Source organism: Marmota monax, unplaced genomic scaffold (assembly GCF_021218885.2).
Source record: "Marmota monax isolate L192 unplaced genomic scaffold, Marmota_monax_Labrador192_F-V1.1 WCK01_AAM20220418_F8-fsc00059, whole genome shotgun sequence".
Lineage (NCBI taxonomy): Eukaryota > Metazoa > Chordata > Mammalia > Rodentia > Sciuridae > Marmota > Marmota monax.
In genome coordinates this window covers 8,942,404-8,966,130 of record NW_026693595.1, presented here as the reverse complement: position 1 = coordinate 8,966,130, position 23,727 = coordinate 8,942,404, and the positions used below count along the sequence as shown (strand labels likewise).

Sequence of the window (23,727 nt, the reverse complement as noted above, 5' to 3'; positions counted from 1 at the left end):
AAGCTTCTTTCCAGGAAATTTTCTATGGTGAAAGTTTATCAGATCATGACAACAGAGGCTGAAAGCCAGCTGCTCTGTTGCAAAAAAAAAAAAAAAAAAAGGATCAATAGACGGCCTGGGTAAGAGCATCCCAATGAAAAGTGAAATCGTTAAGGTTCCTTCCTCTGTCAGTTACCATCTTTACAGCTGTTGTTGACTTCGGAGGCAAGTAATTGTATGGCTTGATGGGGTAAGAGGATATCGATTTTATTGATTTGCTTTGGTTCATGTGTCAAGGGTTTAGGGAAAACAGACCCTCGTAGGAACCTAAGCCTTGATTTTACAAATATGGCCTCCTCAGTGAAGTCTTGCTCTTGCTGAGAAAGAATTACTTTTGGTTGCAGTTTATGAGTTAAATTATCAGTACCTTAGTGTATTCAAACATTTTAAAGGACAAAAACATAACCGCACAGATGTAAGAAAATTAGTTTGGTGTAGTTTGAAAGTTTTTTCCTTCATTTCCTATTTTAAAGAGACAGTTCTTATTTACTGCTTCAGCAGACATTTCCCCTTTAATTCCTCTGGAATTGGATTCTAACGTGGTCTTTCTTCTCTACTCTTATATTGCTCAATAATGTTATTGGGACTGTTACCATGTAAATGGGGACCAATACCACATTCCCAGACTCTTTAATAGCAGGTCTCAAAGTACAGCCCCCAGAAAAGTGGCATTAGCATTATCTTCATGGATTTTGTAAGAAATGCAAATTCTTGGACCATGACAGATCTACTGGAGATGGGGCCCAGTAATCTGTATTTTAACAACCTTTTGAGTGACTCTGATGTAGTACACCAGAGGTTCTCAAAAACACAAGACGAATTAATTGGGGTGGGGGGAATTAAGTTTTAAGATTTCAAGAGCCAGGAATGTCCTCTGATTTTAAGAAAATGATACCAAGTGATCAGAAAACATCCCTCAGTGAGCCTGGCTTTGTTCATTTGTTAAGAATGTATTGAGGTCTGAGGGTGTGGCTCAGTGGCACAGCACTTGCCTAGTATTTGTAAGGTACTAGATTTGATCCTTAGCACCACATAAAAATGAAGAAAAAAAGAACAAATAAAATAAAGGCATGCTGTCTATCTACAACTTCAAAAAATTATACATATATTGAACATGCACAGCGTGAAACTTGATGGTTTTAGGCACTACAATGGTTAACAAAACAGACTCTGGGGGCTGGGGATACAGCTCAGCTGGTAGAGTGCTTGCCTCACTTGCACAAGACTCTGGGTTCAATCCCCCACACAACAGAAAAACAAACAACAAAAACAAAAGTCAGACTCTGTTCTTCCCTTTGTGAGGTTTAAAGTTCTCAAAGGTGATACTATCCTGGGGAAAGGACACACTGGATATTCCAAGAATGGTTATTCAGACCCCTCATAAGGATCTCCCAGATAAGATCAGCCCTTCGATTTCACTTAAAATATTTTTTAAAAACAATTTTCTACTGTATATAGCAGAAGGGCTTGGCTGTGCTAAACAGGATTTTTCCACATTTTCTTGTGTTTTCCCAAGAACATAAAACTTCCCACTAATTTAAGGTAGACTCAAAGAGGTCAAATGCCTAAGCCAAGAGGTACTTTTTGATTTGCTGCCCAACCAAAGTTCTCACAATGTTAAACTGTGTTACCAGAATAGCATGTGCACTTCCGCTGAAAACGGTTTTGGGAAAAGCTATGACCAGAGGCTAAATTGAAAGATTTAAAGAGACAGAACTAAATTAAAACTACAATGAGATGCCACCTCACACCTGTTAGAATGGCCACTAACCTCGCCCCCCTCCCCAAAAAAAAAAAAAAAAAAAAAACAGAAAATAACATGTGTGGGTAACAGGTGGAGAAACTGTAATGTTTGTACAATAGCCACATGATTGCAAAATGATGCAGCTGTAGCGGAAGTCCCCACCCCCGTCCCTCCCAATAAGAAATAGAACTGTTGTATGATTCCACAATCCCACTTCTTGGTATTTATCCAAAATAACTGAAACGGGAACCTGAACAGATATTTGTATCCCTGTATTCACTACAGAATTGTTAGCCAACTTGTAGATGACAACCTCCATGTCCACTGACAGATGAGTAAAGAAAATGTGGTCTATGCACATGGCAGGATGGTACAGGAAATCCTATCATATGGCTAGGATACACATGTGGACCATACATGTAGGCTACAATATGGATAAACCTTGAGGGCATTAGGCAAAGTGAAATAAACGAACCACAGAAAGCCAAATAAAGCCAAATACTGCATGACTTCATTTACATGAGTTATCTAAAGTAACCAAACAAATACAAATACAATACAAACAAAGCAGAACACTGGTGCCAAGGGCTGGAGGGAGGGAGAGGTAGGGAACTCTTCAATGAGTGCAGAGTTTCAGTCCTGCAAGACGCAAAAAGGATTTTGAAGATGAAAAGAGGAGTCTAGGGATCTATTATACAACCGTGCATACATAGTTAACAATCAGCATTGTAATGTACACTTAAAACCTTGAGAGTAATCTATATGTTTTTAAACACAACGATGAAGTTCAGTCTAACATCTACAGTGCCCCAATCACACTCAAGGTCAAACTGCTCTCCACAAGTCAGGCAGGCAGTTTAGCAAATCTTGAATGTTACTTTCCTCTAGTTTAAATAAATCTCACTTAAGCTTTTCCCTTTTTAAATATGGAGACTTTAAAAAAAAAAGAACATTTTAATTGTCATGTTTTTGTTTTTTCCTGCTGGGACAAGCACAGTACTCTCACAGCTCTGGTGATTGGAATCAAGCTTGGCTTGGCAAATTCCAGAGCACAAGGTTTCAGGAAAAGTTATAGCCAGAGGTTCAACTCAAAGATTTAAAAAGGCAGGGGAAGGGGGGAGCTGAACTTGTGGTGGAGTTATCATTTGAAAATTGGAAATGGCTGGGTGTGGTGCCATGAGCCTGTAATCCCAGTACCTTGGGAGGCTGAGGCAGGAGGATTACAAGTTCAAGCCAAACCTTAACAACTCAGCAAGACCCTATCTCAAAAGAAAAAAGAAAAACCAAAAAGGGCTGGGGATGCGACTTATTTGTTAAGCACCCTAAGTTCAATTCCTGGTACTAAAAAAATAAAAATGACTAAAAATTTTGTTTCCTCCTAGCTCCCATCCTACTAAGGGATGCTTGGAGAATAGCTATGTGGAGACAGTCTGACCAATGACAGGCCATGCCCAGGTAGGAGAGCCTTGTTCCCTGGTTAGCAGGGGAAGGAGCCAGAGGGAGGACTAATGGACCATCCTCAGCAACTTCAAGCAGTGAGATGCTACAATAGTGTCCTCTGAGGTCCAGTTCAAATGCCATCAGCCACTTGTGAACTGTTCAGTTGGGGAAAACCAACAGACTGGGGAAGCGGACCCCACAGCTGCAACTGAAACCCTTCCTCCTCACTCAGAGGCCCTGCCTCTTCCTTTCCCCCTTCAAAAGGGTGTGAGGGCAGCCTCTACTCCCGTACAATAGGAAAAGTACAAGGATGGAATCTAGCAGAGGAAAGGCTTCATGCCCGCCTGACCCAGGCTGCAAAGGTTGGGCTCGAGTCAGAAAGAGGCTGAACCTGTGTTTCAACAAGGCCGACTCCCAGGGCCAGCAGAATCACCACTGACAAAGAACTTCCTAAAAAATGCATATTTATTTTTCTCCCTCACTTAGGTATGCCTCTAGGAACTAAGCAGGGTCACAGGATCAAAGCATGAATGGATAAGGAAACGATAATTGAGTAGAGATTAAATTCTACAGTCCCATGGGTTGTTTGAAAACAAGCGATGCTCCATTAGGGTTTAGCCAATAGCAACAGTATCTCCCCCAAATCTGATAACATAGCACCCAAAACTCTCCCCCAAGATTCAGATTTTATGAGTTCGGCATGGGGTTGAAATTTATATTTTTGACATACATCCCCAAGTGATTCCAGTTATGAGAGATGCTGCTTTATAGGATGCTTTTTCTCTAAGCAATGTTTTGCTCTAGACGAGTCATGGCAGTAGTACCAGGGAACATAGTAGAAATGCATATTCCTAAAATCTGTCCTGGGCTACTGATCAGAAAGTCTCCAGGAAAGCCTAGTGGTATCTGTGTTCACAGTTGATTTGAATGCCACTGCACAAGACCATTCTCCAAACCCTCATATCATTTAAGATGACATTACCTACTCTCATTCAAAGGCCCTATTTTTGTTGAGAAGCACAAAAAATACTGGCCTGGCTTCATTTTGAGCCTAGGCCTGTCACATAAGAGAGCTGTGCTCTTCCAGGGAGCAGGATGAAGGAACATAATAAAGACAGTTTGGGGATGACCATGAAACAGACATGTTGAAAGGAACAGAGTGTAGCACAGTGCAAGTTTTAGGAAAAGTTATAGCAGTTGTGCTAGTGAGCTGGAAAGTATCGTTCATTGCAAAGACAATCTAACATCACAATCAGCAAAGAAACCATCACGTCTGATGTGATGAACCTTATTCACGTTGCTGGTATCCATCTCTCTTTTGTCTTTCCATACTATTATTTTGGCAAGAAACATGTTTACCAAACAAATATGAAAACTAGCTCCTAGCGCCATAGGATCCAAATGCAAGAGAAATACTGGAGAATGTGAGGAGCACAAGACAAAGGGCAAAACAGCACAGGAAACCTTTAAAGGGTTCCTGGAACCTCCAAAACCAAAGGGAGTGGTACCTTACCTCAGTATGCATGAATTGTTGAAGGGAGAAGGTCTGCAATCTGTATTAGAAATCCAAAAGATGCCAGACCCAAGGAAGGTCACCCACCTTGGAATTCCCATGCTTTTCACTGGATGAAATATTTCACAATTTCATGTTTTAAGATATGAAGGAAAATTTATCCTCTTACCTGGAAACCTTCTCTGGCTTGAAAAGTTGCTATGAGCTGGATAGGAGTAGGGGGAGAGAGATGGGAGGGGGTTAGGGGGGTAGGGGAAATAGAGAGAGAGAGAGAGAGAGAGAGAGAGAGAGAGAGAGAGAGAGAGAGAGACAGACAGACAGACACACACACACACACTGACCCCAAAGCAGAACTTGGAGATAGTAGTGGCAGCATTACATAGCACAGGTGCTGAGAACCACATTTTCAGCTCAACTTGGCCTCGACCCACCTTTAAGACTCTGGGAAGTTAAATGCTTGGGGCCTCAGATTCTTCTTGGCTGGACTGAACAGCTCTAATGACACTTCCAGATCTGACTGATATTCTATGAGTGTGTTCTTCTAAATCCTGGGCCCAAAGGGGAATGCAAAGCTCCCTTGGGTCTATGTTGCCTAATAAAGTAAGACCATATGGGATGCTGTGCATGGGTCAGCAGGATTCAGGGCTTGCCTCTCAGAAGCTCCTCTGGTACAGAGGTCACTAGACAGAGTTTCTCTCAGTCAATGCCAGGGACACTGAAATGACTGGGGCTCTATTTCTCTTTTAATTCAGCTCCCCAAGAGGCTGCTTTATTCTGCCTCTCCCAAATTAAGTATTCTATTCCCACTCAAAGCAATACTAGTAAAAATTTAGCAATAAACAAAAGCATATTTTAAAAAGTTTTTAAAAAATCAACTATAATTCCACTACTATTAGCATTTGGGGGTGTAGCTCAGTAGTAGAGCACTTGCCTAACACGTGTGAAGCCCTGGGTTCCATCCCCAGTGCAGAGAGAAAAAAAAAAAAGTGTTCAGGTTTCCAATTCTTTCTTGTGCTTATATAAACGTTTATTTTAAAATGTTACCATATAACTTTAACATTGTATCACAGCCATCTTTTGAAGACAGTAATTATTTCTCTTACTGGTTGCATAGCATTTTCTTTCATATTTGTTCTGTATTATATCTTACCTTCTTTTATTACTGAATATTTAGATTATTACCAATATTTTCACACTGTAGCACTCTAATGAATATACTTTTCAATATAGCTTCGTGTACTTGTCCAGTAATTTCTTTTAAGTAAATTCCAAGAAGTAGGTTTGTGAGATAAAAAGATGGAGCTTATACATATCAAACAATATGTACAATGTTGGACTGCCCTCTAGAAAGGAGGCACCAATTTATACCCTCACCAAAAACCGCACAGGAGGGACAATGAAACAGGCCTCTATTTCTTTTTATTTAATATCATATATAAAAATATAAAAATAAATAAATACATATATTTATATATTTTTTTAGCTATAGGTGGAAACAATACCTTTATTTTATTTTTATGTGGTGCTGAGGATTAAATCCAGTGTCTCATGCATGCTAGGTGAGTGCTCTACCTCTGAGCCGCAACCCCAGCCCCAGGCCTCTATTTCTAAGTCTGTTGCTTTGAATACAGTAAACACATCCTTCAAAACAATCAAAATTTCTATGTATAATTAATGAACTGAAGTTTGGGTTTAATGTTGGCTATTCAACATGGGATTCTATGTTTATTCTTCATCCTTGACTCAGAGCAATTTATGTTAAAAAACTCAACTCCTCTATGTTCTATGAACATCATTCATGGACAACAAGTTTAAGAACCAGAAATCCTTGACTTAATGGAGAATGCTTCACTGCTCACTGCATTATAAGGGGCTTGAAATGGAACAATTAGAACAGAGACTTCTGTCCTAGGACTGAAGAGTATGTTTTCAGAAAACACAATTGGGAACAAAGTTGACTTCAAGGTACCTTCTATGATAAGCACTCTTCCATCCTCTTAACAGAGGGTGTACCCAATGCTTGGGGCTCACTCTGCCCACCCAAATAAGCAGCTGCTTAGGGGAAGAGCTGGTAAACCACAGAAGAAATTTTTAGCTACTGCTGCCACTGCAAGGTCAGAGTCTTAAATTAGTATCATGGAAGCAGATATAAATAAAACCAAATAGGGATTATATAAAAATACAAATTTTTAGAGAATTTGAAGCCACAAAAAGGGTTTTTGTTTTAAAGGCAAAGAACAAGTAGTAAAACAGGGGACACACACACATAGACACACACTCTCTACTGCGTTGTATGGTTATAACTTAGTTGCATGCTTTCACAATTGAAATCCAAATTCTTCCTTTTGCAGATGAGGACATTTTGTGAAATAGCAGGTTAAACAGCCAGAACACAGTCACATAAAGTAATTAGTAGTGAACCCAGTGCCTTATTTAGAGGTGCAGAGAGAGGTTGGCACGTAACTTTTTTCCATTGAGGGAAGCAGGGGGAATGGAACTTTCCTCTCCTCTCACTGGCTATCTATCTTCTTAGTCTCTGGCCTCTTCCCTTCCCCTGCGTCCCTTTCCTCCTGGCCCTATTAGATACAAAGGAGCCAGTTACTGGAATTCGGGTTCTAGTAGTTTTCACAGTGAGAACACCAGGCCTCTGCTGGGGATACCTTAAGATTTTTAGAGACTGGGAACAATATTTGAGTCCTAGTTGTCTGGGAGGTTCTCTAGCCTCTAACACACAGCTGTTCCTGATAGTCGGGGGTCCCAGGTGTGCCACTCTTAACTGGCCTATGGTGCAACAGTGACATCCAGAGTTGGAGCCAGTTCAAGCACACTTTTCCTGACAATATGCTACTCAAGTTGTGTGGCACAGGCTTGGGGGTTTGCGAGTGGGTGTCCCACAACACAGGCATCCCCTAGATCTAGATGGAAACCAGAATTTTAGGCCCCTATCCCAGACTAAGTCAGAATCTGTATTTCAATAAGAGCATCATATTAAAAGGTGAGAAGCACTGTTTTAACAAAGATTTTTCACTACTGTTCCCTTGTTGGAGAGTAAAATGCAGAAAGCACTAAAAATGTCCCATCCCATTGATTTTTCTTTATTCACATTTCTTTGGGGCTCCTAAGCACAGAGACCAACCCTAAACTCCAATATAGCTGTCAACAGAGAAAGGCAGAGTTATGCATTTGATTTTAACTAAGCATAACTTGCCTTGAACTTTTTTCCCCAGAAAAAACTGGGAGTGCATATAAAAAAATAGTTTAGTATCCCTTTGGCCTTTATACAAGTTTCATATTAATGCTGGCAGGAAGGGACAGTTTCATTCTATAATATTGGGAATTGCAAGCAGTCACACAAAATGTCACCTTCCCCTTTGCTATGAAAATACAGGGCTGCAGAATTTTCTCTTTCTTACACCGGAAGGGGCATGCAGAAGCCAGCCCCCTCCCCTCCCCTTGGCTCATACCAGGGGAGTTGCAGGGAGGAGGTAACAGACCTGTTTTACACCTCCTTGGTTGGCTGACATGGGTGAATGATGGTTCAAAATGGGATCAATACCATCTTCATGCATGTGCTCCCACGGAATGAAAACCTTGATGGGTTTTCAGGAGGAATGTCAGTCTTCAAGCTCCAACAAGCCGTGCTATAGTGAAAACTGTTCAAAGTGTCAAAGCTGCTGTTCTGTGCCAGGGTGAACAAACACATGCTTTAGTCTTAACAGCTCATTAGGAAACCTTCTGTGATGTGTAGCTATAATCAGACACTACTGACTTAAATCTGCAAGTTGCATTCCATGATATTACTGAAGCAAATCCATACTTTGTGAGTTAGTTCACTGGTTAAGGTCAGTTATCACAGATCTTTACAATTCCAGTGGTTTGCTGGCTCCTCACTTCATTTTTTTTCTATGCCTCGAGCCAGTATGACCAGGTAACTTAAGGTTCAAATCAGAAATGTTTTTAGACTATTAAAATGCAGGGCTGGGGTTGTGGCTCGAGCGCCCACCTCACATGTGTGAGACCCTGAGTTTGATCCTCAGTACCACATAAAAATAAATAAACAAAATAAAGATATTGTGCCCATGTATAACTAAAAAAATATTTTAAAAAATAAATAAAATGCAAAATAAATGGGATACCAGGATAAAAGGTATAAAGTAGGACTGTCCCAGGCAAATTGGGTCAGTAATTTCTTCAAAAGTAATTTCTTTACTTTTAAAGAATTTTATTATTTTTTTAATGAAGAGGGAGGGGACTAACAATAAGTAGAAATAAGTGCAGATTGCTAAAAAGACAAGAAAGCAACTGTAAAGCAGGCATGTCTATGGATCCCTATGTAATGAGACTCAACACATTTTTACTAATGAGATACAATAAAAACACACTGCAAGGGGCTTTAGGTTATCAATGTCAAGAAGCTGTGCTGCTCCCAGGGTCATCATCAATTAAATGTAACAAACAACATGACTTCTGGAATGGGAGGCTCCTGTGAATGCAAGTGCACTCTCTCCTGGGAATTGCATCCACAGGTTTCCCCACCTTAACCACAGAGTCGCCTGTAATTTCTACATGGTGTCAGGATATGTCCTCCCAGCTTCTATTTTAAACCAAACATGACAACAGACACGTCCTCAGCTTTACAACTTTTTGCAATGTTTTCACATGTACTACCTTAGTGAAGCTTCAACACAGCTTTGTGAGATTCTTCTCCCCCTGAAACAGATAAAGAACTGGAAAGTGAGGTTGCTCCACTTGGCATGTGATTGAGACAGCATTTTTTTACTGTACTTTTGATCCTACTGTATTGCTTTTCACCACTGGGCTTTAAGTTTTTCTAGTACAATTGTATTTTGAATGGATGGACATACTCCATAAGAAAAGGAATTGCACATTTCTTTTTGTCTTACTTTATGACCCAGAAAAGGCAAGTCTTGATAGATATATATTATATATAAATATATATCCATTTAAAAAAATGGTGCTGAGATGATCCTATTGCAGAAAGATAAAAGAAACAAAGGATCTACTACTCTATAGTTAATACAGCTTTAAGATAGAAGGGTACCCAGAGGGAGTTGAATTTTAGGGCTGGGGATGTAGCTCAGTGGTAGAGCATTTGCCTAACACGTGAGGCACTGTGTTCAATTCTTAGCACCACAAATAATAATAATAATAATAATAATAAAAAAATAAATAAATGGAATAAAAGTATTGTGTTCATCTAAAACTAAATACACACACACACACGTGAAAGTAAGTAGAGGATTGTAAGTCCTGGATCAGCTATATCCTTCCATCTTCTTTACAATTTCCTTAGACTTCCACATCTCTATGGAACACTTTCCCCAAACTATCCATTCAAGGGCTCTTAGATTAGGGCTAATATTTCATATCTCTGGCATATGTAAGTGTGGGCCAGAACAAGAACTAGGGTTGTTTAGTACTTCAGAATCTGATCTTCTGTTTTGTTTTTTGGGGATGGTGGTGGTGGTAGTGCTGGGGATAAAGTCATATTTGCTGTTCCAAGTCAACAGGTAAAAACATAGCTTGGCACACCTCATGGGGTTGTGGTGAGAAGCAGGCTCCCAAAAATTCTCTCTCAGTGCCTCCCCTCCTCTGACACCCTAAATGCACACAACTCTTGAGAGATCTCTCCTTGAGGCTACTCCCTTGGGACAAACTGTATTTTTTTTTTTTTTGGAGAAAGATGGAATTAAATATATACTTTTAAAATGAAAGAGTACAGACACTAAAAAAACTGTACTAGTTTTCAATACTTTTCACTACTTTGGGATTCAACCAATGCCAAATATGGCTATAATGGCTTGTTTATATGTCATGGAAAAGCACAGAAAGAAACCAAAGAGGCATAAAGTGATAGTTTTAAATTTAAATTTCTGTTTGTTTATTTCTTGTATGTAATAAAACAATATAGCAATTTACAATGTCCAGAAATAATGTAACACATTTCTATATAATAACAAACTGACTTATCCAGAACTTAGCTATCTAGCCATGGATCTGAAACACTAATGAGAACAGAATATAATCAACTAAGAAAATAAAATATCTAAGAATTTAACTTACACAGAAGTCTACACTCATGACCAGTTTACCTACAGTTCTATTTTAACTTTGGTTGTGTCCCTCCACCCCCACTAGCCTTGGTCAGATTACAAGGCCATGGCTTCGGAAAGGCACAGCATCTCAAAAGCAAATTACTGTAATAAGGGAATTGATTTTTAAATAGTTTCAAAGAAGCACTTTTGGGCACAGAGCTCTGTAATCTGTACAGTTCCTCGAGACACTTATTACAGCCCAATTCATTACCAAGATTGATAGACCTAGTGCACTAGAGATCAGATCATATTCAATATATTATTTAAGAAAGTCTAAGTACACAGTTTCAGAAACTTTTAACAACAAAATTATTAAAGTGACAGGAATAGAAAAGATATAATTAGAGGGCCAAACATTGTGCCAATGGAAAGTTTGGCTATCGAGAACAACTTATTCCTGATGAAAAAATATAGTCTATTTTTAATTGTTTTTTAAGTATGTTTTTCCTTTTATCTCCTTGTGCCTGGTCATAATCATGTTTTCCACAGGTCGACATGACTGTCAATAGGTATCCTAAAGAACTTAGAAAAACTCATAGAAAACTAAGGTGGTGAAATAACCTCCATAGGGATCGGCTCTGGCTGAACTGTGAGCTCTGTGGGGCTCAGACACGCCACAATCTGGACATAGCCTAGACCCCTGCCCCACATATGTGAGCATTTAAATCTTTTATTTTTTGGATCAATCATAGAAACAATTTCTGAACTATTTACCTTGTTTTCGTTGTACATATCAATGCATATATATCATTTTTTTAATCATTAGATATTTCATTTCTTAAAAATGTGAATTCTTTATTTCACTGATTATTAGCCTAAGGTCTAGTTCTCAAACTTCAAATATTTCAGAGTAGAACTCAATTCCTTTTTACCAATGTTAATGGAAATTGATGATTCTTTTCAAAGGAATAGAACACAATCTCAAGTCATAGATACTTATCATCTTGATTGAAATCTTAGTGACCATATTGATTTAAAAATCTGTGCTCTGGCAGGAGGATTATGAGTTCAAAGCCAGCCTCAGCAACTTAGCAAGGCCCTAAGCAACTCAGTGAGACCCTATCTCAAAATAAAATACAAAAAAGGGCTGGTGATATGGCTCATTGGGTAAGTGCCCCTGGGGTTCAATTCCCAGAACTACCCCCCCCCCAAAAAAAAAAAGAAAAGAAAAAAAAAATCTGTGCTCTGTTTAGCTGCTTTCCCAGAAGATAATATAGGTTCTTCAGACCAGGGTCTGAAAAACACCAGGGTCAAGTCTATTTCAGGTCCCTCTGTTACAGAGGTGAAAAGGAGTGGCATTACCACAGAGCAACTCCGATAATCAACATGACTCCAAGTAATGACACACCCACACTGCAAGAGACCTTGCTGTTCCCACATGCAAAACAAACCAAAGAAAAGTCTAGATCATTTGTTTAAAACTTATTTGCTTTTAAACCAAATTTTTATGGGAGAAGGCCCTTCCAAGTTTGCACCAATATTTTGAGGGAACAATAAACAAAACTATATCACAAAAAAAGAGTATCTTATTCTGCAGAAGAAATATTTAAAGAGTTAATATTGAAAGTTGTAAATAGTAAAAAGCAGACCTTCAAATAATAAGTATTGTAAGATACACTTCAAGATATTTGCAAGCAGTGATTTTGAAAAGCTTATGAAAGTTCTGGACCTTCTCATCAGAAAATGCAGGTACACACATGCCCAAAAACATCTGTGTGGTATTTCAAAGAGAGATGGAGATAGAGAAATGTCATTCCCATCCCCTCTCAGCATATTCTTAGTTCAAAACTTTCATTTTGAAAATGCATACAAGTATCTTTTGTGGATCTATAATAAAATTTCTTTTAACTTTTGTTTTAAAGCATAAGATCTGTTCAAGTTGTGATTTAACCAGGCACTTAAAAGTGACCTTGCCTGGGCTATTTTTATGTTTCCAAATAGGCTTTACTCTGTTTTGTTTACAAAAAGATTCCAACAAACCTAACATAAAACTGTAAAGTAGGAAAAAAAAAACAATAAATTTATTCAGTCACAAACACACACATTAAAAAAAAAAAACAAACAAACAAACTTTGGTACCACCAAGGATACTTACCCACATTATCACTTCAACTCTGGCTTTACAGAGGGAAAAAGCAGGCTGCCAAAGGAAGGCACAAAAATAAAACTCTCAAAATACCAAAAGGAGGCACCAACTTCCTTCCATCCACAGTTGAAGGTCACTGATGGAGTGGGGAAAAAAAGGGACAGGCACCTATTTATCATGAAGGACATAGAAATAAATTTGCCTCTAGACATTTAAGGACATTTTTCGAATAAGGATTACCAGGCACAAAAGTTCTTGTCTGGCTTAAGTTTTTCTCCACAAAGATAGAGAACTTTATCAGCTGACAATGCAGATAAATGCAACCATCTCTCGGTTCTGGTGACCGAGTATGTCCAAGAATCAAGAATTTTGGACAGGAAATGTACAACAGTCAGTTTATGTGCTACCAAGTAGTGAGATCAAATACTTGCTAAAAAACAAACAAACAAAACAAAACAAAAAAACACCAGTCTTGCCAGCTAAGCTCTGCTCTCATCTTTCCATTTTTTTATTTGCTTAAGTGTAAATCAATTTAGAAAAGCTACTATGAAAACAGTCTTTTTTTAAGGTTAGGGAGGACAAGGAAATGGTTCTGTCTGTGTGACCCTCAAAAAGAAAGGCTATTCCCTTCCACTATTTTTCTTTATTGGTTCTTTTTAGTTATACATAGCAGTAGAATCTATTTTGACGTAATTATACACACATGGAATATATTTTAGTCCAATTAGGACCCCAGTCTTGTGGATGTACAGGATGGTGAGATTTCCTAGGTACATATATAAATACCCCACTATCTTTATAACAAATATGGTGACTTAACTGTCAAGTTTTCTGTGGACCTGTTTGTTCCAGGGCCTTTCACATTATTATGCTACAGAGGTAACAAGTCCAAAGACACAATTAGGAGAGAGGTAAAAATCCAGTAAGTGCTGCGTAAAAATTAGTGGTTTAACCCACTCAGAGATGAGCCAACAGCTCATCTGAGTTCAACCTTCCAGATTATGGGCATCAATTCCCCAATAAAAACAAAGCATACTTGTGGTGACAGAAAGTAGATTAATGGCTGCTCAGGGTGGAGGGGGGATGGGAGGGTAGGAGGAAATGGCTTATGACAGCTGGTGAGGATGGGTTTTCCTTTTGGAGTGATGAAAATGTTCTAATACTGTTTGTGATGGCTTTGCATAATTCTGTGAATCTACTAACCAACCACCACTAAATTGTACACTGGTTAAACAGCATGCTTTATGAATTATACTTCAATGAAACTATTATTTTTAAAAAAAAGTCTGAACAGTGTTGACATTAAGATCAGGGTCAGCTGGTAGGAGAAGATTAAGGCATGATGAAAGGTATTAGAAGAAAAGGCAAGAGAACAAGATGTATGAGAGAAAGCACTTTGGGGCCTCCAACAACCAAGGCCCAGCCGAGCATCCCTGAGGTCAGAACTTGAGGAGGCCTCTGATAAATTCAGTGCAGGGCCTTTGCCTTAAAATTCCTTGGAATTCCAAAGCTTGGTAGACTATCCTGGACTTTGCAAGCAGTTCCATTTATGTGTTGTGGTGGTGGAGATGGTCTTATTAGTCATTTAACAAAACAAGCCATATCTTGGGAAGGCTATATAAGACACTAGGAAAGAGTGAGGACTACCAAGGTGGATGCTTGACCTGGCTTCCCACGACCAAAGCAAACCTCTGCTGAGGAAGATTCTAATGCAGGAAACAGCAATTAGGTGAAAGACTTTCATTTGTTTATCCGACAAAGATGGCATATGCACACCTGCCCAGACTCCCTCTAAACATGCTGTACACATCTAATTGCATTAATTATCACTTCCACAGGGATCATTGTCTCTTTCAGCTGAATTTCTCACCATCACAGGGTTCTTCCAAACACAGGCCTACATTTCTCTGGCTTGAAGTAACATTGGTGGTAAATGGAAAGTTGGTTGGGGTTACAATATGGCTCTGGGTCAACATCTATTAAAAACTGACATCAAAATTTAGCGCTTCCTTTTCTAATTTCATCATACCACAGGCAGTTATTTTAAAATCTGATTGTGTCCCACCCCACGCACACACACACACACACACACAAAAGGAGTTTCCCCTGCCAGAAGAGTTAGGGCAAAGCTGAGCAGCCAGGAGTCCTCAGTTTCCTAAAGGCATAGGGTTGGGAGGAGGGCTCTTGAGTCCCTCAGATCTGGAGCTACTCTAAAAAGAAGCTGTGCACAATGAGATCTGAAGACTGCTCAAGTCTGAATGTTGGTCCCTCCCCACACCCCCCACTCCCACCCCCCATATGTTGCAACAAAACCCAGGGTGATGGTATGGCAGGGCCTTTGGGGGTGATCAGTTCATGAGGGAACCAGTACTCTAGAGGCACTTTACTCCTTTAACCTAAGTCTCCACAAATGCATTTGACTATTAATTTTGTGTATTTTAAAACTAAATGAAATACATAATACATAAAAGACTACATCTCAATGTAAGATTTACATTCCTACAGGGACCCCATAAAAACACTCTTTAAAACATACTTTTCCCCACAAATCTGATACTAAATACTTTTTGTTTTACTTAACAAGTTTCTTTACAACTGTCATTCTACTTAGGATTAAATTCCACACTATTTCCCTTAAACAGACACCTTCCCTACAGTAATCGGCGTGTCAAGAGCCCACTTTGTCCCATAAGCAGATTGATCTTGCATGGTTTCCTGAACAGTGCCACGCCCTTCTGCCTTCTTGTGCTTCAGGCTCTAAGCAAGATCTCTTAGTCTGGGCTACTGTAACAACAATACCACTGAAGGGTAATTGATGACTGACACAGTGAAATGGATGGCAGAGAGAAGATCACTCTGGAGGAGTCAGAAGAGAAAATTTCAATACTGACACTGATTTGAGGATGAGGGGAATCCATAGAAGGGAATTATGAGGTACCACATACTTCTTCAACAGAAGTCAAATTTAACAAGTTTATGGAAGACAACAAAGTTGATCCACTTCAAAATAACGGATAACTCAAAGTTTGCCCAGAACCTGGGAGTAAAGAACTAATGCACTCTTTCCCAAATATTCTACCTCTAACAAGACACATTTGGGACACGCCACACATTTGGTGCCAACAATGTCATTTTAGCCCCAATGCTTAGGGAATGAAGATTTATCAGAGACCATTTATGTGCTTATTCTGAATAAAAATAGAATATCCTGACATAGCAGAGGGGGAGGAGCTACAGATCTTGGAAGGCAAGATGATGACCAAGTGAGCAAAACCTTAAGAGAGGTGCAGAAGAGGAGAAAGCAGTGCTTAACCAGCTCAAGGCAGACTTCCCAGCAGGCTCTCTGGGCACGATGGGACAGACACACAGCAGGAGCAGGAGCACAGCACCTGAGTCAGCAAACTCACTGCCTATTTCCACTTGGCTGAGTCCTGTTTGCAATTAGCCTCTGACTCAGATGATGAGACCATCTGCAGTTTCATGTTGTCATGTTGGACTGACCACAGAATTTCAGGCAGTGACAGGGGACTGGCACCAGTCTTCATATTACTAGCCTGTCAACAGAATCCTTGGAACTGGAAGATTCTATGATATACCCTGAATGTATTAAGACGTTTAAGAAACTGATGCAAAGCTTTAATAATTACGGAGTGGGTGGAGAAAGAACCACAACAGTACACTTCTTGGATGAGCAATGTCTTAATCTACCACTAATCACAGAGTGCACATAGCTAAGTCAACTTGTCCCTCAATGACTGCTTTGCTCATATCTTAATGGTTATCTTTTATAAGAATTTCTGGATCTTCCATTTCAGTATCCCCAAGAGTTACTGATACAACATAAGCTGGGATAGTGAGTAGCATGTCCATGGATGTGATGCTTCGCAATTTTGCAGCCATTTTGCCACCATGAAGAGCCAGTCTGAGGACACACAAATACACAGTCGATGGCAGTATGGAATGCCAATAAGAACCAGGTCTCTTATCAGTGAGTCACTGACTCAATCATGGTTAAGGCAATTTCCTGCTTAAGGCAATTTCCCACCTGTCCCTATTTAAGAGTTCCTTTTAAAATCTATGATATATTGGAGGGTCTCACATGAAACGTTCTGAGTACCTACTATTAGGTATCTGAAACTATTTAAAACAGTTTTAAATATTTAACCTGAAAAATAAGCACTCATTTCTTGGTCATTTCCTGATCCAATAGGACTGTGCTTCTCCAAGGGTGGTCCCCAAGTTCAGCAGCATTATCATGACCAGAGAACTTCTTCACACACATCCCCAGGCCTCACCCAGATTTGCTGTATCAGAGATCTTTGAGGGTAGGACCCAGCAAACCATTTAAATAAGAACATTAGTGACCCTGGTATGTGCTCAAGGGTAAGAACACATGCTGCAAAGAACAACTTACAACACCAGGCTCCAGTCATCATCAGTCATAACCAAACAAATGCTGAACCATGCAAAAATGGGCCAGTAAGTACTGCCCTGCCCTCTAATTACTAAACAAGTACTGCCACAGATGGTGAAAGGCCAGAAAACAAGGAGCATTCAACAAAGGCTCACACAAAAGTTTTCACATCCTGACTGTGAATAGATAATGAGAATATCTGGTTGGGTCTGAAGCAAACAGAAGACAGAGGATCTCAAACTTGAAAAAGAACAGAGTTGAAAGAAGGACAACTCTCCCAGTGAACTCAGAAATGTTTTCCTGACACAGCTGAAATGGAGGAGTTGCTGGAGAAGTGGAATAAAGTTGAACTTGTCAAAAGGCAGTGGGGGTGGGGGCATTTAGGTGAACAAAATGAAGCACTATATAAAATATTCCTCAGAGTGCAAAGGTCTGAACAGAGATCCAGAGGAGGGAGGCCATCTCTGAAGCAGCATGGTACAGGGCTCTGAAAGAGGTCAGCTTTCCAGGCCTGAAAGAAGGTTAAGGATGTTCTGAGTAGCATGCCTCCTAGGCTTCCCAATGACAAGTGACATTCCAGGTCCAGGCAATAACTTATCTGTTGACGGGGACAGTGGGGGCTTCCTTAGCATAGCCCTGAGTGCTGTAGAGAGCCAAGAAATCAAGGGGTGTTTACAACTAGATAGGGGAAAGGGAAGACGGAACTTAACCACCAAACTCACAAGAAATCATACATACCCTGCACAGTCAGAGGTACAAATGAGAAATGTACCCAATGGCAACAGCTTAGACACGAATCCTGATAGAAGAGAAATTACTCTGAAAATTTTACACAAGAAGGGTTTTGCCTCTGGAATCTAGGAGCATGGCTCTCACCCTGGCTGCCCACTGGAATGGCTGGGGTACTTTCAAGCAAACAGACTGGGCCTGGGGATGTGGCTCGGTGGTAAAGTGCTTGCCTGGCATGTGTGCGGCCTGGGGTTGGATCACCAGTACCACCAACACAAAAAACAAACAAAAAAACCAAGATCACACACACAAATAGACAAGGCCTTCCTGAGACCAACTGAGTCTCAAAATCAGGCTGGCATTGATGTATTTTTTTTAAAACTTCCTAATAATTCTGATGTATAATGACTTATTGGAAAATATCAGGGGAAAAAATGAAGTAAAATCTAAAGCCTATATGTCCTGCACAGAAATGGAGCTCATGAATTTTTGTATACCTTTTTTGTTTTGAAATGGTGTTGAGAAGTAAACCCAGTGCCCACAGGTGCTAGGCAAGTGCTGTACCACCGAGCCACAACTCCAGCCCAAGTTCATGATTTTTTATAAAGGGATAAAAAGGAATGTGGGTGAATAAAAAAGAATACTAATAAATTGGGAATGTCACATTTACTTTTTCTTACTCCATTCATATAGAATTCCTTGTCTGGAAATGGAAAAGGATCCTTATTTTAAGTACTAGCCTGATCTCAGGGAGGTTTATTGTGAACAGGATGTAAGAGCATTTCCTTCTGTAGGTTATATTAGTCTGAATAACACTTTGGAGAAAGGGTTTTCATGAATAAAGTCAGGGTTTGTGGTCCTCTGAAGAGTATGCTATAGAACACAGAGAAGCAGAGACATGCCCTGAAGGACCTTCCACACCACTGCAGAGCTGTGACCTTCAGACAGGTGCCTAGAGACATCAGGAGCAGGCCAGGGAAGAGCCATGGAGCAAAGGGATTTTGAGGACTTAGGGCTGCTCAGGATCTGGGGAGGCTTGGTGATAGTCAGGCACAAGGTTGTGTAAGGTCACCATGAAGAGGCTGGGGTGGGGTAAGAGGAGGAACACATGAAGAAGCCCTGAAGTCCTGAGGGCTGACACTCCACCCTCCATGTTGACTACCAAGGTAACCTACTCCGTGGCCAGTGACTGGTTTAGGAAAGGACATGCGACTGACTCAATTCTGGTCAATGAGCTGTAAGGAAGCATTCCCTGAGGTGCTTCTGGGCAAAGTTTTTTTTGGCTTCTAAGAGAAATGCATAATGCCAGACTGTGTGCCATGCCTGGTAATCTGCACACACATTCTCAGACTGGCTCTGCCTAGAGACACAGTATCAGCACACGGAGAGGGGTAGAGTCGGGTGCAGGAAGAACCTGGGCCTCTGGTCAATCAAACTTTGAACTAACCACTGAATCAACTAACCTCAAAAGCTGCTCTCTAAAGTTATGAAAAAAAATTTAATTTTCCTTATTGTGTAAAACAATTTGATGCAAGGTTTTCTGGTGATTTTATTTGCATTTAAAACATATCTAAACGAGAAGACTAGAAAGATGAGTCAGAATGAGTTCCTGAGGTCCTGAAGGCCAGGTTCAGGAATCTGGATTTTGTTCTATGGCAGAGACTTTATTAAGTGGGAGTCTTGTGAAAAGGACTGGCTGGGAAAAAAGTTTATTTATCAACGGTCCATAGAAAGTTTTATTCCACAATCTTCTCATGGAACACTGAAAAAAAAAAAAGTCAAGATTGGGAACAAAATGGGACAGAACCTCATAAGAGGAGGGAAACAGCCTCATTGCCTATGTTTTTTTTACTTTGCAAAAACCCTATTCTTGCATTGTGCTGTGATAAGGAACTCTCCTAGTGACAGTCAATTAGAAATCCTCAGAGTAATTCACTGGGATGGAAATGAGCCTTCTCCCCACTCAGAGAGGCAAAGTCGTGGTTACAGAGGCTTTTAGAACTTCATCCTCTTGGATGAAGGCCTTGCCTTGTGCCCTGAAGGTTGCTAAACCTGCTTATGAAAGAAACTATTTTAAAAAAAAATTATAAGCTGCTTTATTTTGCATGAAACCTCCATCTGTACCAGTTAATACAATAAGTAATTATCTTCCCCATGCTTCCAATAATTATCTTTTCTAACCAGTTTTTAAAATAGTTTCCATTCAACTTTCCTTTTTACAATACAATTACTAAACCATTGATTCCTTTAACCTCTTCTCTTAGAGCCCCAAGGTAAAATCTAATTATGAAGACAAATAATTACATGCCCAGGATGTATCATCCAAAGATCAAAATCTAGGAGAATGGGGTTTCAGTAGTACTTTTGGCCAAGAAAGCCTGGAAATGCTGCCTGCCAATTCCTGATATTAAGTGGAAACATGAATTCTGACATCATCGGTGCATTGCTACTTTCCAGGCTTCACCAGTACCTTACATTGAGGATTAAACGTTACTTCCTTGGCGTTCAAAATCATAAGTGATTGTTAAGGGGTAGGTATGGTGTTCACCCTAAAGGAGACAGGGATTAATACCATGGCCTCTGTAATCCTGGAATACAGAGCTATGCTGGGGAAGTTGTGACAATGTAATTTCACTATGCATTAGGTAGTTGCCCTATTGGTGCGAGCTGAGAGTGGCAGAACCACACAGGTGCAATAGATAAATGGGGTGTAGGCAAAGGTCATGAGAGACACCACCCCTGAAGTGAGTCTTAAACATGAGTAAGTTGGCCCTGGAGGGGAGGAAGCAGTCTTCAAAGAGGACAGGAGCAGATGCAGAGACCACAGGATGGGGTGTGTGCACAGAGCTGTGGGAAATTAAACAGACAAGGGCTGGATGACTAAGGGCTTTCCATGCCCAGCTGAGGAGTTCGCATTTCATTCTGAAAGCAATAGGAAAGATACTGGGGCTCAGAAGCCATGGGATTGGGTTACCTTTTGGAAATTAATTCTCTGGATGAAATGAGAAGAATGACTTGCCCAAAGAAGGAAGAAGCAAAGAAACCCTTAGGAGTGTTCCAGGCTGGAGTACAGAGTAAGACTTAGAAGGGAGGTCTGGGCTGGAGACACCAACAAAGAGCCTCGTGTGGGATCCAAGGGTGTAGAGCTGGTGGTCCTCAGAAGAGGAAGTCTTGTATCTTGAGGTGGAATATGATAGGGACCATAAAATTCTCTGGTTAAGGCTGCCTAGGGGAGAAGCTCCACAAATCCCAGGGTGCTGATGAGTCTTCACAGCATTTCATTTCTTTGTGGGTCCCATAAACTTGGATAGACAATTCTGTTTGCTGGGCATAGAATGCACTACATACTTAGTCTACTGCCAACTTATAAATTCATACTCTTTCAAAACACTAACACTGAACAGAAATAACAAAAAAGATATATATCATTCCTAGAATGGTTTATACCAACATATTTCTCCTCCTTACCAACCAGTAATACCCTCATTTTGCCTCTGTTAATCTTCAACAGACTTTGACTAAGCTTCCTATAGCCTCTCATCTTCTACCTGAACCAAGTCTTTCATTTTCTTCTCTTCTCTCTTTTTTTTTAAGTTGTAGTTGGATACAATACTTTTACTTTATTTATTTATTTTTATTTTTATGTGGTGCTGAGGATGGAACCCAGGGCCTCGCATGTGATAGGCAAGTGCTCTACCACTGAGCCACAACCTCAGCCCTTCATTCTTATCATTATTTCCTTTGTTCTTAAAATGAGCACTCAGATTTCATCAGTAAAGAAGCTAATATATACAAACATATAAATATATACAAAGTGCCTAGTAAAGTGCCTGATACATAAAAGGCCCTCGGCAAATAAGCTATTATTGCCAGCTCCGTAAAACATTGTCCTCTCCCAAGTCACTGACTGGGAGTCCGCCTGCCCACTTCTCCTCTCCCTTTTGTTAGACTGGTTCTCTTTACATGGATGGGCACAGGAGATGGTATTATCTCTAACACATTTCCTCTATGGGCTACAACTATGAAGCTATGTAACTGAGATATTTGGGGTCTTCGAAGGGAGAAGAGAATCAGTTATCATCTGTTATTCATATGTGCCTCAGAAACCAATGTCCTTCTCTCAGGACATGTGCTTGGATATTTACAATTTGTTTATATAGATGTACCTCAACAGGAAGCATGAGAATAGTTAAGTTACTGAATCAGAAAATGTCATCATTTTTCCTAGTAACTCATCTAAGCAGATGGCAAATGACTATTTTTATGGCTTGTTTCTCCATTACATGTAGAAATATTTATTAACATTGTATTTCTGTTGCACGTGTGCAACCAGCAAGAAATCAAGCGAGGCATCTGCTACAGAGGCTAGGGGGAGGGCCAGTGAGTGTGGATCCCTTCTGGCTTTTGTCTTAGCAGATGAGCAAGACACGTCTCAGGCACACCTGCCTGTTTCCCTGTAGCCAGAGTGTACTAGACAGGAGACCCCATGAACAGTCAGGGACAGCTATCATGACACTGCATCTCATCAAATCTGAGAAGTCATGAGATGTATGTTATTTTATGTGTTACTGAGAAAGCAACAACTTCTAAGGCAGGAAACTGAACAGGGAAGCCCCATATGAAGCTGGGGCACCAAAAGGTCACAAAGAATCAACTATCCTGCGATCAAGAATGACAAGGAAACCCGTGTTTCAACCTGGAAACTGGGCGAGGGGGGAGGGCATCTCCCTGGATACCTGACCATTCTGAATCCACACCACCAGTGTGGTCCACATGCCCTCAGGCAGCATCTCCACACAGGTGCCAGTCTCGCAGAACTTCAAGAGACCAGCAGAGGTGAAATGCCTGAGCCATGGACTTCCAGGGGGGGACACAGGATGCTTCCTGATTTTAGATACATAAGAATACACGCATCTGGGAGTAGAAAGAAACAAACTCTCATGCTGTGAGGCTCCTAACAGGAGTTACTCAGGGTCTAGAGTTGAGAATATCAAAATGGGAAGCAGTCAAGATAGAAACGAAAGTTCAGAAAAGGATCCAAAGGCAATCAACTACTGAAGGGAACAACTGAACCTGGGAGGCAGAAAGGGCCAGAGCAAGACGTGGAGGCCAAGACAGGCCAGGGACCAGCAGGCTAGAGCCCAAGCCATAGTTCTGTCCTCTGGCTTTCTGACTTTACAAGTCAGGAGTGAAGTGCTCCTAGTTTCCACTCCTCATCAGTAAAATGACAAAAATATATTCTCTAAGATTAATGAGGAAATGAAACAAGTAACTGTATTTTTTTTTTGGAAGTACTTCCCATACTATGAAGCACTATGCCAATAAAGTTATGCTTATTATTCTTGATGTAGGAGCTGCGGTTGTGGCTCAGCGGTCGAAAGCTTGCCTGGCGTGTGTGGGGTGCTGGATTCGATCCTCAGCACCGCATAAAAATAAAATAAAGGTATTATTCTTGGTGTAAATATTCTAAATCATCCTTGAGACAGATTGTTTTAATTATTTCCTCAATTTTTGTTTAACAGAGGGCTATACATAAATGAAGGCTTTGTAAAGGCTTGATTTAAGTAACTAAATAAATTCTGCCAACATTTGGCCCAGTCCTATTTGGCCCCAAATTCCTAAGGACCAATTACCACTATTGCTGAA

The 23,727-nt window shown here is 40.3% G+C and overlaps 1 protein-coding gene across 6 annotated transcripts in view; it reads right to left on the bottom strand.

The window, feature by feature from the left end:
- Positions 1–23,727, bottom strand: part of Kank1 (KN motif and ankyrin repeat domains 1) — a 208,429-nt gene that overhangs the window by 68,283 nt on the left and 116,419 nt on the right. The window contains exon 1 of one of the 6 annotated variants that reach the window (XM_046459370.2): positions 12,948–13,037. The exons of 3 other annotated variants lie outside the window; for them this stretch is intronic. The gene's annotated coding sequence lies outside the window, so the exon portion shown is untranslated. Of the gene's footprint in view, positions 1–5,167; positions 5,250–9,404; positions 9,424–12,947; positions 13,038–23,727 lie in introns of those variants that run through there. 2 more of the 6 variants (XM_046459369.2, XM_046459368.2) reach the window with 2 other exon arrangements.